At 35.4% G+C, this 17,231-nt stretch overlaps 1 pseudogene across 5 annotated transcripts in view; it reads left to right on the top strand.

Moving 5' to 3' along the window:
• LOC120888454 (thyroid receptor-interacting protein 11 pseudogene) overlaps positions 1–11,334 on the top strand; it is a 45,409-nt pseudogene extending 34,075 nt beyond the window's left edge. For all 5 annotated transcript variants that reach the window (XR_013423364.1, XR_013423363.1, XR_013423362.1 and 2 more), the window contains one exon: positions 211–11,334. The product of XR_013423364.1 is annotated as a thyroid receptor-interacting protein 11 pseudogene, transcript variant X5 (transcript). The remainder of the gene's footprint in view (positions 1–210) is intronic.
• The last annotated feature ends 5,897 nt before the right edge of the window (positions 11,335–17,231 follow it).

The raw sequence follows: 17,231 nt of genomic DNA, 5'->3' as shown, positions 1-17,231 counted from the left end.
ATCTGATTTTTTCATATAATTGGTAAATGCGCATAATAACCTTGAAAGGGAGCTTAAAGAATATAACTTTTCCTTTGTATATTTAAAGTATAATTTGAGGTGGGAGTAAAATAGAGTCAATTTCACTGAAGGCCTAGGACCTTCCATAAGTTTTAATATGCTAATATTTATGTGTTTAGCACTATAATCTTATAGTCTACATTGGTGCAGATACATGGGAATCAACTTACCAAAAGAGATGAAAGATCTATATAATGAAGACTACAGAACCTTAAAGAAAGAACTTAAAGAAGACCTTAGAAGATGGAAAGATCTATCTTGCTCTTGGATAGGCAGAATTAATATTATCAAAATGACCATACTACCAAAAACACTATACAGATTTAATGCAATTCTGATCAAAATCCAATGGCATTCCTCATAGAAATAGAAAAAGCAATCATGAAATTCATCTGGAAAAATAAGAGACCCCGAATATCTAAAGCAACTCTTAACAGGAAGAGTGAAGCAGGTGGCATCACTATACCAGACCTGAAACTATACTACAGAGCAATAGTAACAAAAACAACACCAAAACAGACTGGTAAACCAATGATATAGAATAGAGGACACAGAGACTGACCCCCCCAAACAACAATTATCTTATATTAGTCAAAGTGGCTAAAAACAGCATTGGAGAAAAAATAGCATCTTCAACTAATGGTGATGGAAAAACTGGAAATCCATATGCAAAAAAAAAAAAAAAATGAGATGAAACCTCTATCTCTCACCATGCATAAAACTCAACTCAAAGTGGATCATGATCCAGGAATTAAACCAGAGATTCTATGTCTAATGCAAGAAAAAGTAGTCCCTAATCTGCATCATGTGGGATTAGGCCCCAACTTCCTTAATAAAACTCCTATAGCACAAAAATTAAAACCAAGAATCAATTAATGGGATGAAATCAAACTAAAAATTTTTCTCTCAGCAAAAGAAACAATCTATAAGACGAATAGACAGCCTACACCCTGGGAGCAAATTTTTACCCCCCCCCACATCAGATAGAGCACTAATCTCTAAGATATATAAAGAACACAAAAAGCTAAACAGCAAATAAACAAATAACCCAGTCAACAAATGGGCCAAGGACCTGAAGAGACGCTTCTCAGAAGAGGATATACTATCAATCAACAAATATATGAAAAAATGTTCATCATCTCTAACAATTAAAGAAATGCAAATCAAAACTACTCTAAGATATCTTCTCACTCCAGTCAGAATAGCAGCTATTATGAAGACAAACAACAACAAGAGTTGTCAAGAATGTGGGGGAAAAGGTACACTCATACATTGCTGGTGGGACTGCAAATTGGTGCAGTCAATTTGGAAAGCAGTATGGAGATTCCTTGGAAATCTGGAAATGGAACCACCATTTGACCCAAGTCTCTTTCTGCTTGATTTATACCCAAAAGACTTAAAATCAGCATACTACAGGGCCAAAGCCACATCAGTGTTTATGTCAGCACAATTCACAATAGCTAAACTGTGCAGGCAACCTAGATGCCCCCCAGTGGATAAATGGATTAAAAAAAAAAAGTGCCATATATACACAATGGAATTTTACTCAGCAATAAAAGAGAATAAAATCATGGCATTTGCAGGTAAATGCATGGCATTGGAGAAGATAATGCTAAGTGAAGTTAGCCAATCCCAAAAAATCAACTGCCAAATGTTTTCTCTGATATAAGGAGGCTGACTCATAATGAGGTAGGGAGGGGGAGCATGAGAGGAATTGGTGAATTCTAGATAAGGCAGAAGGGTGGGAGGGTAAAGGAGGAGGAAGGGGATTAGCAAGGATGGTGGAATGTGATAGACATCGTCATCCAAATTACATGTATAAAGACACGAATTGGTGTCAACATACTTTATATACAACCAGAGATATGAAAAATTGTGCTGTACACATGTAATGAGAATTGTAAAGCTTTCCGCTGTCATTTTTTAAAAAAATCAATGAAAAAAGTGCTCTGTCTGGCAACAACATTGTTTTAGCCCTTTCCTCACAAAGGTGAATTCTCTTGGTGTTTAGACTATCATGGCTCCAGAAGCAAGGGGTAGTGTAGGCCCCATGGCAGGGGCTGCAGGAAGCAGCTGGCTCCCCAGGCTTTTGCCCACAAACATACATCCAAGTCTCCAACTGCATACTTTCCCCACGCCATGGCCCAAACACTAATCCTCCAGTGGTGGGAAAACTAATGTCCAAGACTGTTTCCTTTCTCTCCCTCCCTCTCTCCCTTCCTTCCTTCCTTCCTTCCTTCCTTCCTTCCTTCCTTCCTTCTTTCCTTCCTTCCTTCCTTCCTTTCCTCTTTCCTTCTTTCCTATCTACTATTCTCTAGGTGGTATAGAAAAATAAATCACTTTGATGAATCTGTGGCCTCTTTGGACATTTATATTCTGCATTTCAATAACAAAAACAGACAGGAAGAAAGAAATACAGATTGGGTGAGACAGAGCTTTGATTATTTTCCAACCAATGATTAGTTGTGTAATAATGAACATGTCTACATCTATGAGCTTTCCTTTCTTATAAAAAGGTGCCAAGGACATGCACTGGAGAAAAGATAGCCTCTTCAACAAATGGTGCTAGGAAAACTGGAAATCCATATGCAACAAAATGAAATGAATGCCCCCCCCCCTCTATCAATAGGCCCTAATCTTTATAATGTGGGATTAGGCCCCAACTTCTTAATAAGACTCCTATAGCACAAGAATTACAATCATGTATCAATAAATGGGATGGACTCAAACTAAAATTGCTTCTCAGCAAAAAAAACCAATCTGTAAGATGAATAGACAGCCTACATCTTGGAAGCAAATCTTTACCCTTCAAACATCAGATAGAACAGTAATCTCTAGGGTATGTAAAGAACTCAAAAAGCTAAACACCAAAAAAATCCCAAATAACCTGATCAACAAATAGGCCAAGGACCTGAAGAGACACTTCTCAGAAAATGATATACTATCAATCAACAAATATATGAAAAAATGTTCATCATCACCAGCAATTAGAGAAATGCAAATCAAAACCACTCTATGACTTCATCTCACTCCAGTCAGAATGTCAACTATTATGCATACAAACAATAAGTGTTGTTGAGGTTGTGGGGGAAAAGTACACTAATATATTGCTGGCAGGACTGCAAATTGCTGCAGCGAATATGAAAAACAGTATGGAGATTTTTGAAAAATTGAGAGTGAAACCACCATTTGCCCGAGCTATCCCTCTCCTTGGTCTATACCCAAAGGACTTAAAATCAGCATACTACAGGGATACAGCCACATCAATTTTATAGCAGCACAATTCACAATAGCTATATTATGGAAACAACCTAGATGTCCTTCAGTAGATGAATGGATCTAGAAAATGTGGTATATATAAGAATAAAATCTTGTTTATTCAGCCTTAAACAAAAATGAAATTATGGCATTTGCTAGTAAATAGATGGAGCTGGACCATATCATAGTAAGTGAAATAAGCCAATTCCACGGAACAAAAAGCTGAATGTTTTCTGATATGTGGATGCTAACCCACAATAAGGGAGTAGGGTAGGGAAGCACAGAGGAACTTTGGATTGAACAGAGGTGAGCGAGGTGAGATAGGAAGGATAGTAGAACGAATCAGACATTATTACCATATGTGCATATATGATTACATGTCTTGTATAATTCTACATAATGTACAACCAGAAGAACGAGAAGTTATACTCCACTTATGTGTGATGTTCAAAATGCATTCTACTGTCATGTATAACTGCTTAGAACAAATTAAAAAAATAAAAAATAAATTTAAAAAATTCTTTATGTCAGAATCACAGCAAGTAATCAGTTCCTAAAATAATCTAAATTATTTATTAATCTAAGTAATATAAATAATCTCTAAAATACATTTGTGATCTACGTCACAGTGTTACTGTGACTCACTGTAAAGTCTCAATAAATACAAACTCTTAGAATTATGCTTTTTTCTTCAGTTGTTTTTTGTTGTTGTGCGATGGTGGTTTGTGGTACTAATGATAGAACCCAAGAATGCTCTACTAGTAAGCTACATTCCCATCTCCATTTTCCTTTTTACTTTTTTTCTGGAACATGAACTCCTACTGACTCAGCCTCCTAAGTATAATTTGTCTTTTTGAAGAATATACTCTCTGTTTTTGAAGATGTTGTAGAAAGAACATACATGATAATGAAAATATCCTCAAAATTTATTTTCACATGTAGAACATATTAAGTTTCAACTTAAAATATTCACTATCCTAAACCAAATTTTATTCTCAGTGTCATATTCTATTCACTATTCCATAAGGTCCAGGATGAGAAAGTAAGGAATATGTTATGAAATGGCAGTAAGAGTTCCATGTTCCAGCATGCGCTGGAGTGTACCTGTGTATGCCAATGTGATCTTTCAGATTAGTAGAATGAGTTTAATATGAGTGAGCAATACAATATGACTACAGTACAAAGCACTTCTCAATTCAGGCTGCATTATTACAAAGTGGCATCCCCATTACAAGTAGCCAATTGGGCTATTCTTCAACTATCATTTTTTTATTATTCATCTTCTATAGGATTATGTTAAGGCAGAATATATCCAAAGAGATGTGAGTAGGATGGTGAAAGTGCTTGAACTGAAGCCACATAAGTTATGAGAGAAGAACTGGGAATAATCAGCCCAGAGAAAACAGTGCTTGATTTGGTCATGGCTAAATATTTCCAGCTCCTTGAAACTCAAACATAGCTACTTTGTCAAAAACATAATTAGATATATTATTTATGATGTTTCATAATCTATTTTTTCTCTTAACTCATTCAATGAGTTCATACTATTGGTTATATGTATTTTTATAAATTCTTTTTCCATATGTATTTATACTTGACTTTCATATTTTATTTGTGTCAATCTAGTGCCTACCCTAATGAAGAGTGCTATATTTTAAATTCAGGTTCAAAGAATGCATGAACTTTCAGAGTTTAGAGTTCTTGAACTTATTTGCCTAAATTGTGATGTGTGTATTAGAAATTACATAGTTTATACCATATAATACACATTTTCCTTAATAACCTGGGATAAATAAACCATATTCCTGTGGTTGGCTAATTATTATATTTTATTTATTTGTTATTTCTTTTTATTCTGCAATTTTTGAGGGGTGTGTGTGTGTGTGTGTGTGTGTGTGTGTGTGTGTATGTGTGTGTGTATCCTCACTGTGTGGATAGGTTAGAAAAAATATACATTTATGTAATTTTACTTTCATTTAATTGCTTTCTTTTGCATCTGTTTATGATTTAGCCTTGTTTTGACTTAGGTAGGATATAATTATATATAGGTTTGAACTGTTTTGATCTTACATTTGCTTGTTTGTTTCTATATTGGTTTATGTCCTTAATCCACTTCTTTAGTTTCTCTCCACCCCAATACCAAATTTTCATGCTCCCTCTCATCTTTTGTCTTTTAATTACTTTTAGTTAATTGTTTTTGTAATTCCTTCTTTATAGTCAACATCAGCTACCTATCTCCTGACTCTCTTTTGTTTACTTAACATATTTCAAACTTTTGTTGCTTTCCTACCCTATTTTCTCTTTACTTAAGAAACTTTAATTTAACTGTCTAATAGAATTAGATAGTTAATGTAACTCATACCCCATTCATGTTGTTGTGATTATTGATAGAATACACAACATAGTAGACACCTGCTGTTTAATTCTTGATTGAGTTCATGATTTTTTATTTTTGGTATTGATGGTACTGATGCTCACCTCAACATTCCTATATAGGTGGCAATTATTGCTATAGATGTCAAAGTGGACAGCAGAAACTGTACTTCTGTTGCTAACAGTAGTGCTATTCCTGACTCCCACTTCCTATAAGAGGGACTGGAAAGTGATCAGGACATTTCAAGATCATAGAGTCGAGATCTCACTGTGGAGCAATACTCACAACTCTGCCAAGTAAGTAACAGCAAATCTTACTCCACACATGATGATCTAGCCCCACCTGAGCCTTCACATTACTTTAAGGGCAGAGAATTGGGGAAACAAAACTCTCAAACCAAAAATCCAAAACCAAAATCAAAAACAAAAAAACAAGTCTCAAGGAGGAACAATCAGAGGGGCATCTCAGGTTGCACATTGGATATCTACTCATAAAGCAAAAAAGATAACTATCCACAAGAGGACTTAAAAGAGGAAGGAGAATCCATCTAAACTGATGCACAAGTCCAACCAAGACTTCTGAAAACATGAGGAAATAGGCCAAGAAATCGCCTCCAAAATTCAGAATCTCCCAACAAAGGATCCCACAGATATGGAAGTAGATGAAATTTCAAAGGTTATAAAAATGATTATTAAAATGTTAAACTAAAAGAAGATCTAAGCAATGAATGAAGAAAGCTAATATTGGAGATAAAAGACCACTTCAATAAAGAAATAGAAATATTGAAAAGAAACCAGTCAGAACTCATGAAAATGAAAGACACAAATCACACATCACAATAGTTCAACTGTGGAACCAACCTAGATGCCCTTAAATGGATGAATGGATTTTTAAAAAATGTGACATATATACACAATGGAATATTACTCAGCAATAAAGGAGAATAAATCATGGCATTTGCAGGTAAATGGATGGAATTAGAGAAGATAATGCTAAGTGAAGTTAGCCAATCCCCCCCAAAACAAATGCCAAATGTTTCCTTTGATATAAGGAGGCTGATTCATAGTGGGATAGGGAGAGGGAGCATGGGAGGAATAAAGGAACTCTAGATTGGCCAGAGAGGGTGGGAAAAGAAGGAAGGGGGCGTGGGATTATAAATGATGGTGGAATGTGATGATCATTATTATACAAAGTACATGTATGAAGACATGAATTGGTGTGCAAAAACTTTGTATAAAACCAGAGATGTTGAAACTGGTGCTCTGTGTGTGTAATAAGAATTGTAATGCATTCCACTGTCATATATTTAAAAAAAGAAAGAAAGAAAGAAAATTCCACTGGAAACCATCACCAAAAGATTAGATTTCATAGAAAACTTGAGTCCTTGAGGACAGAACTTCAACTTCAGGCCTCCAAGACAGGGTAAAATGTCTCATATGGGGGTGTTCTGGCAGCCAGCATGGAGGTGGCAGGACCAGCTGGAGCTGGGGAAGTCACTAACTCTGAGGGAGAAGTCACCCAACCAGAGGGCTGAAAGTCCAGGGAGGGAGCAGAGGCCCCTCGGGGGTGACTGAGCCCTTGGTGGCAAGTTTCTAGTCAAAGTCCAGGCCAGGCCTCTACCTTTAAGGCAGAGTTCCAAGGTGGCAGGAACCCTGCACTCCCCAGAATTCTGAATGCTTTGGTCATAATTGATCCCTGCAACGGTCCAGGACATTCAGCTAGAAGGTGGATGGTCATAGAGCGGTTTTTGGAGCAGAGCTGAGGGCTCTCTGAAGCTCTAGCAATGTTTTCGTGGTTTAGAGGCCTAGGCTTCGGCTGGGGCCAGTCCTTGGGTCAGGTGGGAGGCAGCTTGGCTTCCCCCACTGGCCAAGTCTCCAGCTGCACCATAGATATGCCTGTGGAGGTCTCCAAAGCTGTGGAAGACAGTTCCCTTCGTTGTCGAGGAAAAAAAACTGAAACCACAGAATCAAGGTTGAGATCAGAAAATACAAGACTTAAAAAGTATTGTACTGATCTGGAAAAAAAGGATGAAGCATCACAGCTTCAAATAAACCTTCAATCTACAAGTTACCAAAATCAGCTGCAACAGAAACAGGTAGACATCAGCCATCTTCAAGCAAGCCAGATGGCACTACAGGAGCAGATTTTGAGCCTGCAGTCAACTGCTCAATCAGTACCTTCAGGAGCGGGTGGTGTACCAGCAACCAGCGCACCTTGTGAAGTTGGCCATTGGAGGTGTAACACGCAGGTACAAGGAACAAATGATTCACATCAAAATGAAATCAGAAAACTACACCATACAATTAAGGTACTGGAACAAAACCGAAGTCAGGACATGGATCATCACCAACATGAAATGTCCATTTTGCAGAAGGAACATCAACAGAAACTGGCAGAGTTAAATCACCAGCATCAACAGGAGTCAAATGACTATGAAGGACGGATCGCAGAACTTGAAAAGCTGTTACACCAAGGTGACTCAGGAGTTACAGTCACTGATCAGTCTCAAGTCTGGGAGATGCAAAACACTATTCAGGTTCTACAAACTGAAAAACTAGAGTCCACAAGAAGAATCAAAGAACTTGAGGATACAATCAAAGTCATAAAGAAAAAATTATCTTCTGCAGAACACGACAGAGATGTCCTGAAGAGAGAAAAGGAGCAGCTCAGTGTGGAAAAGAGACAAATAACTGAAGAGTGTGAAAACTTGAAAGTGCAACGTAGTAAATTGCAGCCTTCTGTGATGGAGCAGAGTGATCCTGCTGCGGAAAAGGGAACAATTTCTCCACAGAGTTCATCAGTGGGAGAAGGGCTCAGACTCCAACAAGCCCTGTCTGATGCTGAAAGAATGAGACTGACTAGTTTAAGACAGGATACCAGCCTTGCTGAAGACAATCTGAAACTTCAAATGCATGTCCAAGTTTTAGAAAAAGAGAAGTCATTATTGAGTCAAGAAAAGGAAGAACTTCAGATATCACTTTGCAAACTGAGCTGGGAATATGAAGTCATTAGAAGTGTGGCTTCAACAGACATGAATTTGAATGTACAAATACATGACTTAACACTGAACTTGGAGGCTAAGGAGCAAGAGCTGTATGAGAGTATTAACGAAAAGCAAATGCTGATAGCTGAGTTACAATATTTGTACAATGAACACCGGGAAGCCCCAAAGCACATGAATTTGATAATAGATGAGCTATCAAAACAGCAAAATGAAGGAGATGGTCTAATCAAGAAGTTGAAACAAGATCTGGATGATAAAAAAGAGAGAGTTCATCAACTTGAGAAGGATAAAATGGGCATAATTAAAGAGTTGCATGTACAGAAAGAAAAGTTAACTCAGAGTGCACTGAGCCTCTGTGATTTGCTTTTAACCAAGCAGAAGCTTGAAGTTAAAGTCAAAGATTTAGTAGGTCAGCTACGTCAGTCACAAAAAAGTAGTTTAAACATCCAGCAGGAAAACCTGGAACTTAAGGAATACATTAGCCAAAAGGAAGAGGAACTATGTAGAGTTCAGAACGAGTTAAGATGTGCTGTTAATGAAGACTCTAATTTTAAGGATGACTTGCTTAAAGAAGGGGAAGTCGAAATTATTAACTTGAAGCAAAATCTTGCAGAAGTAGAAGAGCTCAATGAAAATTTAAAGAAAGTTGCTCTTGATCTGAAAACGGAAAATGACAAGTTGATTTCAGCATGTGAAGATGTAAGGCATCAGTTGGAAGAATCTATTGCTGGTAACAACCAAATTTCTCTAGAAAAAGACACTATTATGGAGACTCTGAAAAGAGAGAAAGAACAGATACAAGTAGAACTGTGTCAGGCCAAAAAGAGACTGTTGGAAGAGGCAAACAATTACAGGCAGACTATTCAGGAACTCTCAAATGCATGTAATTGGAGTACCTCTGCCTTACAGCTGGAACAGGAGCGTGTAGTGCAACTCAGTCAAGAGAAAGACTTTGAAATAGCAGGACTCAAGAAGAATATTGAGCAAATGGCTACTGATCAAAAAGAAACTAAGGAAATGTTGGCATCTTGTTTAGAAGAACAGAAGCAATTGATGCAACTTGTAAATGAGAAAGAATTTTTTATTGGTCAACTCAAACAAGAAAGTTCAGAATTGCAAAAGGATTTAGATAAGTGTTCTCAGGCCTTAAAACAAGATGAAACTTTAAGGCAGACCATAGAGGCAAAAGACAGAAGTCTTAGCTCCATGAAAGAAGAAAACAGACATCTGCAAGAAGAATTGGAAAGACTTAGGGAACAGCGGAATCCACTTGGAGCTGTGGCAGAGCCTCAAACCCTCGATAGTATCACAGAACTAGAATCTGAGGTATCTCAACTGAATATCATCAAGAATCATCTGGAAGAGGAAGTTACACATCATCAAAAGGTCATTGAAGATCAAAACCAGAGTCAAATACAACTACTTCAGTCTCTACAGGAGCAGAAGGAGGAAATGGATAAATTTAAATACCAGTATGAGCAGATGAAGGCAGCACATACCCAACTGTTTTTTAAAAAAGACAAGGAAATTAAGAATTTGCAGAAAACCATCGAACAAATAAAAGCCCAGGGGCATGAAGAGAGACAGGACATTCAAACAGAGAATTCTGGTACTTTTCCAGAAACAAAAGTGAAAAGCCTTAATATAGAAAATGGGAGTGAAAACCATGCCATATGTAAAGCCAAAATGGAAAAATTTGTGAAAAGAATCAAAGAACGAATACTTGATATTCAGCTTTGTAATTCAAAGAATATATCTTTAACCAAACAGATGACTCAGCTTTCTAAAGATGAGGTTGAGAAACTCACTCAAATTATCCAACAGAAAGACACGGACAAGGATTATTTGTTAGTATCCATTTAACTATTTCATTTGGCCACAATGTCACTTCAGGTTAAATTCAATTTTCTAGGTGTTAAATATAGCCATTTTGAGTGAGAAGATCCAAAAGTGTCCCTTGAGACCAGATGAACAAACTAGGCTTAATAGTTCTTTATCAGGACTTTTTGTTCAACATTGTCCAACTACTAAAACAAAATTACACTTGGAGGGCCCAAATATGAAATTTAGTGGTTCAATTCTAAGATTCTCTTTATCAAAATTCTTTAATCAAAACCTATCCATTTAACTATTTCAATTGGCTACAAAGTCACTTCAGGTAAAATTTAATTTTCTAGGTGTTAAATATGTCCATAAGGAAAATGGTTTCTACTCGTTAAGTGTGAGTCAAACCAAAAGTCTTAATACATCAATCATTTCCAATAGAAAAGTTAATTTGTAAGAATATATCATTAAAATCTGGACTGTTTATCTAAACGCTTCTCTGGGTTATCAAAAAGTGTATTTAAAATTAATCTTTTTTATTTTTGTAAATTAAGATAAAAGATGAATCAAGAGTTTCCAGCTTGAGCTGGGTGAAAGTTGGAGAGGAGAGAAAGCAGATGATATGGCAATTGCTTCTGACACCCGTAGTTTCTAGAACCATTAAGAACATTTTTATTAAAATTAATTTAGTATGAAACAAATTTTTAAATATAAATTATATTATAATTAAATATAAATTAATATTATCACCTTTAATTTAAATTTATTTTAATAATTTTATAATAGTTTTATTACATTTAATTTATTTTTTTGATGTAGCACTTAAAATTTTATTTGTATTGCTTTTTAATTTAATAAAATTAATTTATATTAAATTATAACATAATTTATATTTAAAAATTTATTAAATTTTATTTAAATTAATTTAATAAAATGTAAAGAAATGAATTTAAATAAAATTTAATATAAATCTGATTAATTAATATTCATTACATAATTTAATATAAATTTTCATACAATTAATTTTAATGAAAGTGTTCTTAGTGGTTTTGGAAGCTCCAGGTGTCAGAAAGGTATTTGTTGTATGATCTGCTTTTTTCTCTTCTCTGATTTCACCTAGCTTGGGCTGGTAACTTTTGATTTATCTTTTTTCTTAATTTACAAAAATCAAAAAGAGAAGATAAAATACCTGGTAGCTATAAATATATATCATCTTTTCTTCCTTTTTATTTCCTTTTTAAAAATTTTCTCTCAGTTTCAACTTTTTGGTTTTTTACACATGATAATGAAAATACCTAACATAGAAAGGAAGGCAAGAGCACTAAAAGCTGCAAGAGAAAACCATCAGTCTCAGTTAGGGGCAAGCCACAAAGGCTAACTTGTGGCTTCTGAACTCAGATCCTAAAGAAGAACAAGGCCTAGAATGAGATATTCAAGAACACTCTTAAAGAAAAAATTTGTCAGTCGAGATTTCTAAATCCAGCAAAGCTCTTTCAAAATCCATGTAGAAAGAATTGCTTTACATGATATGGATAAGCTAAAAGAATTTATGATCACCGAAGAAGTACTACAAAGAATATTCAAAGATAAACTGCACAAAGACATACCTCAAAAATAACTCCCAAAGCTCCTAAATAGATGATGACCATGAGAAGAGCAACCAACTAAATGAAAATTAAGACAGAATTAAATGTAGTAAACAAACCAAAATATCAGAAAATTACAAACGCATATTCACAATAACCCTGAATGCATCTGGCCTCAAATCCTCAGTTAAAAGACACAGATTAATGGATTGTATCAAAAAACAAAATTCAACTAAATGTTGTTTGCAAGGACCCCTATCACCAGCAGACAGGTCATCTAAGTATAAAATTAATACGGATTTTTCTGACTTTAATACTATAAATCAAATGTACCTAATAGACATCTACACACTATTTTACCTTTTTCCAGAAGCTCATGGAATCTTTTCCATTATTGATCATATTTTAAAATGAGTACAGCTTGCAAGAGGATATTTATTGAGCTCTCCATATAAAATGTGATCATGAATTTGATGTGCTTTGACAGAAACGTGTGTTTTTCCAATAGTAAACAAATATAAAAATAAATCCAAGTGTTGCTACAACTGCAGTTCCTAGAACCCATTATTTAAAATCCATTTTTTATTAAAATGTGACTCTATATTTTCAGAAACATGGGTTAATTATAAACCAAAATTTTTCTTGCTGTATTTCATGATATTCCCTATAAAGTATATTTTTAATTTGTTACATTTATGTTCCTCTCAAGAATGCTATAAAGCTATATCACATTTTTCCTTAGAAATAAAATCATATACTTTCAAAGGCTTTTGATGACTATTATTGTGGGACCAAAAAGGTAAAATGTTATAACTTTCAAATGTCATTTTCTAATTATAGTGAGCAAATCAGAAAGTGATTTCTCCGTATATTACTGGTAGAATCTCTATGAGGGCTTTCAGTAGAACTTCCTTCACCATCTATCTTTGAAATGCACAGAATCTTCTGAAACCCAATGTGGGACTACAACTTAAATGTTCTTGTGTATAGCCATGACAGTGACTGGTACAGAGTTAGCACACAATCAATTCTTAGAGAAGCATGGAAAGAAATACATGGAAAAGAGGACTAATTTATATTAAGCACCATTGATCCATTCCCTCTTTTAAAGAAAATATTCCGGGGCTATGAATAAGTGCAGTTCAGTGCAACTTAGGTAACAAAGGTGGCCTTTCTTTAGGCACTAGTCCAGAAGTTTTGATTGTTGAAGATCTCAGTAGAATATTAAGACCTATTTTCATTTTAGAAATCATTAGATTCTTTAATTGGCATTCAGTAAATTTAGTTTTTCAGTGCACAGACTGAGTTACCGCCACATCCTTTGTGGTGGTACAAGAAGCCTGGTCCTCTCTTGGAAAGCATGCTTCATCTTTGTTTTGGTCAGTAATGGGAAAACAGTCTGTCTCAGCAGGTCAGTGTTACAGAACTGTTTTATATAATGGTTACGTGTACACGTATCTTTGGGAATCTTTCTTGACCCAGAGAGGCATTGCCTTTCTGACCTTTTCCTGCCATATCTCCTAGTGATATGTATCTGTAGAGCCAACTTGGACCAAGGTGATCTAGGGGTGTGCCTATGTGGTAACCCTTGGCAATGTCTCTTATTATTTTTATCACTTACCCCTGTTAGAAAATATTCCCTGTTAGAGAAATCTCAGAAATGGAAGTTCGTTTTGAATCTTTAAGGTTTTCAAGAGTACCCACTAAGACTGCAAGTCCCCTGGGCAGTGTAGTACCCAGTGGTGTGCAGATAAGCCAGCTCCTCACAGGCCAGAAGGGAGTGTTAACAATGCCGATTTCCTGGGTATAAGCATTTCCTACAAGGCTGATGACCAGCTACCAAAAGTTGAAAGTTTGCTTGTAAAATTCCTGAATATTGAGCAGTTATCTCTCACAAGCTGGTACAGTTTGGCTCCCACATGCCACTGGCTTAATTAAGTCTTTATCAGCCAACTGCCTGAGGAGAATGATGACAGTTACCTAAGAGGGAGTATTTTGAGAAACAAGGCAATGGAATGTGAATAGGAAGAGAGAGGTGAAAGAAAAGGGAAGGGAAGGTAGGACCGAGAACACAGACTAGATGGTGTCATGCTGTCTCTGGGAAATGTAGTTGCCCAGAGTTGTACCAGTTGCAGGTGTGCAGGGCCCTTCTTGAACTGGGAGCTTGGTCTGAGCCAAGAATTGGAGAGAAGTCTGTCCTCACGTGAGATGATGCTCCTGGGTTCATGTGTAGGGGCCGCCTTTCTTATATCCATTGTATTTCAGAACAAAGAAAACCTGCCACTTGATATTGCATTCTTTCCAGAAGTAATGCTTCCATTGATAACAACATTATCTGAAATTGTCAAATACAACTGAAATTAAATCAGTAACCACCTCCTTAAGACAAGCAAATCAGCAAGTTTGTGATTTTAGGGAAACTGTATTTTCATTAACCTTTTGGGCCATACAAGGAGACTGACATCCCTAAAAACTAAGAAAATTGTGGGGTTCATAGACTTTTAAATTAAGGTTAAAAATAGAAATATCAACTTTCACTCTCTAGGAAAGGCCTAACCTTGAGAAATTTCTTTTCAAATCATCAGCAGGAATATTTTAGCTCTCTTCTTTCATGACAAACTTTAAGATCATTATGCTGAATGTTACCATATCCTCAGCACATATTGTTGAGCAATATGATAAATAAATAAGGCAAACTTAGAAAAAATATTTAAGGCAATTTTCCTTATATAAGGAAAGTAAATTAACTCAGGAATATACCTACTATAAATTGAGGTGTCAAATGCCATGAATAGGTTCATATTCAATGGCTCTACAATTTTTACAATGCTGAACTTATTTGGTGCATTATACGTATAGTCAACACATCACAATGACTATAGAAAGAAACTTATGTTTACAAACATAATTATGATTTTTATTCATAAGAAGTATAGAATATTGTTTAAGAGCATGAAATTCGGAGTGGTCATACCAGATTTCAAATCCCTTTTGAACATTGTATGGGATCTTTGACAAATGAATTATTCTTTCAAAACCTCATTTTCTTTACTTTTTTTAAAAAGAGAATTTTCAATATTTATTTTTTTAGTTTCTTCTTTATTTTATTTTCATGTGGTGCTGAGGATCGAACCCAGTGCCCCGCACATGCCAGGAGAGCACATTACCGCTTGAGCCACATCCCCAGCCCTCAAAACCTCATTTTCTTATCCTAATATAAGAAAATGTATGATAAATGCCTGACACAGAGTGAATCCTCAGTAAACAAAAATTGGAAACATAGGATTTAGGTAATATTGGGCTACAGAATACTTTAGTGCTTACATGGAAACAAAGCAAATTAAAATGAAACAGTGTTACCTAAATACCCAACATTAAATCATGACCCGATGAGTTATATAATTCATCATCTATCCTAGTGTTAAAATGAAAGCTTTGTTTGTAATCCTGTTTGGAGAAAGTTTTGTCAAGCCCAAAAATGGAATTGAAAAAATGGCCTTTGCCTAAACTTGTCAACTTGAAAGAAAGCAGGAAATCAATGATAGGACAATTGTCAGCAGAGGATTATAGTGTTTAAGCCTATTCTAAAGACAAATTAGAAGACTAAAAAACACACAGCAAAACATACAGCATTGAGCCTGAGTCCTGAGAACAGTAAAGAGCAAGTCAAATTTGGTGCTGTGTTTCTTCGCTTTTCTTGTTTAGTTTTTTTGCCTTCGTTTGCTTTAGGACTTGAAGGCACTGGGTAGCCCTAGAAATTGATGTGTGGGTGGCACAAGAATTTGGAAGATTAGTTAAAAGTCGGTACAGAGGCCGCCTAGGCATCTTGGCTTTCTCCTCTACCTTGTGCTCCTGGACAGCAGCACTTTCCTACCATACAAAAGGCAGGAACCATAATGAAGACTCCTACAGCTTAGGATAGGCCAGGAGTGAGACCATAATAGGAAGAGATAAAGTTAAAGTATACCCCTTTCCTTACTTGGATCCAAGGAAGCTGCCATCTCTCTCTCTCTCTCTGTGTGTATACATATATACACTTCTTGGCAGGAAATTAGCAAAAGTCTTTTTGGACAGTACCATGCCCAAGACAAGAATATATTTTTTTTAAAGGAGAAGAAAAGTAAAATATATTGCAATGGAATTGAAATTATGATAGAGAGTTTGGGAATCATAGAAAGCAGCTCAATTTAGTTAGATATACTAGGAGGGCTGTAAAGGAAAGCTGGAGAAAAGGCGGAAGATTAATCTTGTATCAAGGTCATGAGATTTTTTTCCTGAAGGCAGTAGAAAATTAAGCAACCCTTTAATTACCTTTTATCACTGTGAGGGAATAATTTTTATTTATCTTTCTATCTGTGTCCACAGAGAGCATATAGAAAACTAAATAATTAGTGAGAGAAAATTCATTCATTAAATGGCAATACATACAGGTTGCTGGACATTCTAAGTAGAGTTCCCATCAATTCTTTTGAAAAACATAGTTTAAATATGATGTAGACACATTCTTAGAGATTAAGTCATCTGGCTATTTCCAGATACAGCGCAAAAGCTTTAGAAAGATGGAGCAGAAAGTAACCATTTTTTAAATTTCCTCTTTTCTGTTTTGATTTAAATAGAATATCTTCTTATTTTATTTTCTGGTTGAATGCAAAGTATGTTCACAACAATTCGTGTCTTCATATGTGTACTTCGGATAAGGATGACCATCGAGTTCTTTCCCTAAAACTTTACAAAGACTTGCCTGTTCACCAGCCCTACCCTAGTGCAAAAATGCCCCCTTTTTTTTTACAAGTAATTTAAAATATTAATGGGTAACTTCTTACATGATGGATGGAATCAAAACAAACAGAAAAAAAAAGAACTTTGAAATATAGGAGTGGTACGTATAGTTGAAAAACATTTCACAAAAGGACAATTGATATTCTCAAAGAGGTAAGAAAAATATATTAAAATAAAAAACTGAAAATGGATAATATTTTAATGTAGGAAATATTCAAAGAACAAAAAATGAAGAATAAATGGATTCTTGTTTTAAAGTGATACTCATATGTTCTTCATTTCTTGTAGAATAGTTTTATTTTGTATGTGTTTCTTGGTGGATATTTTGAACACAGGAGATTTTTTT

The sequence above is a fragment of the Ictidomys tridecemlineatus genome, chromosome 6, assembly GCF_052094955.1.
Source record: "Ictidomys tridecemlineatus isolate mIctTri1 chromosome 6, mIctTri1.hap1, whole genome shotgun sequence".
NCBI lineage: Eukaryota > Metazoa > Chordata > Mammalia > Rodentia > Sciuridae > Ictidomys > Ictidomys tridecemlineatus.
The sequence above is the reverse complement of the archived record's forward strand: the minus strand, read 5'-3'. Positions and strand labels throughout refer to the sequence as shown.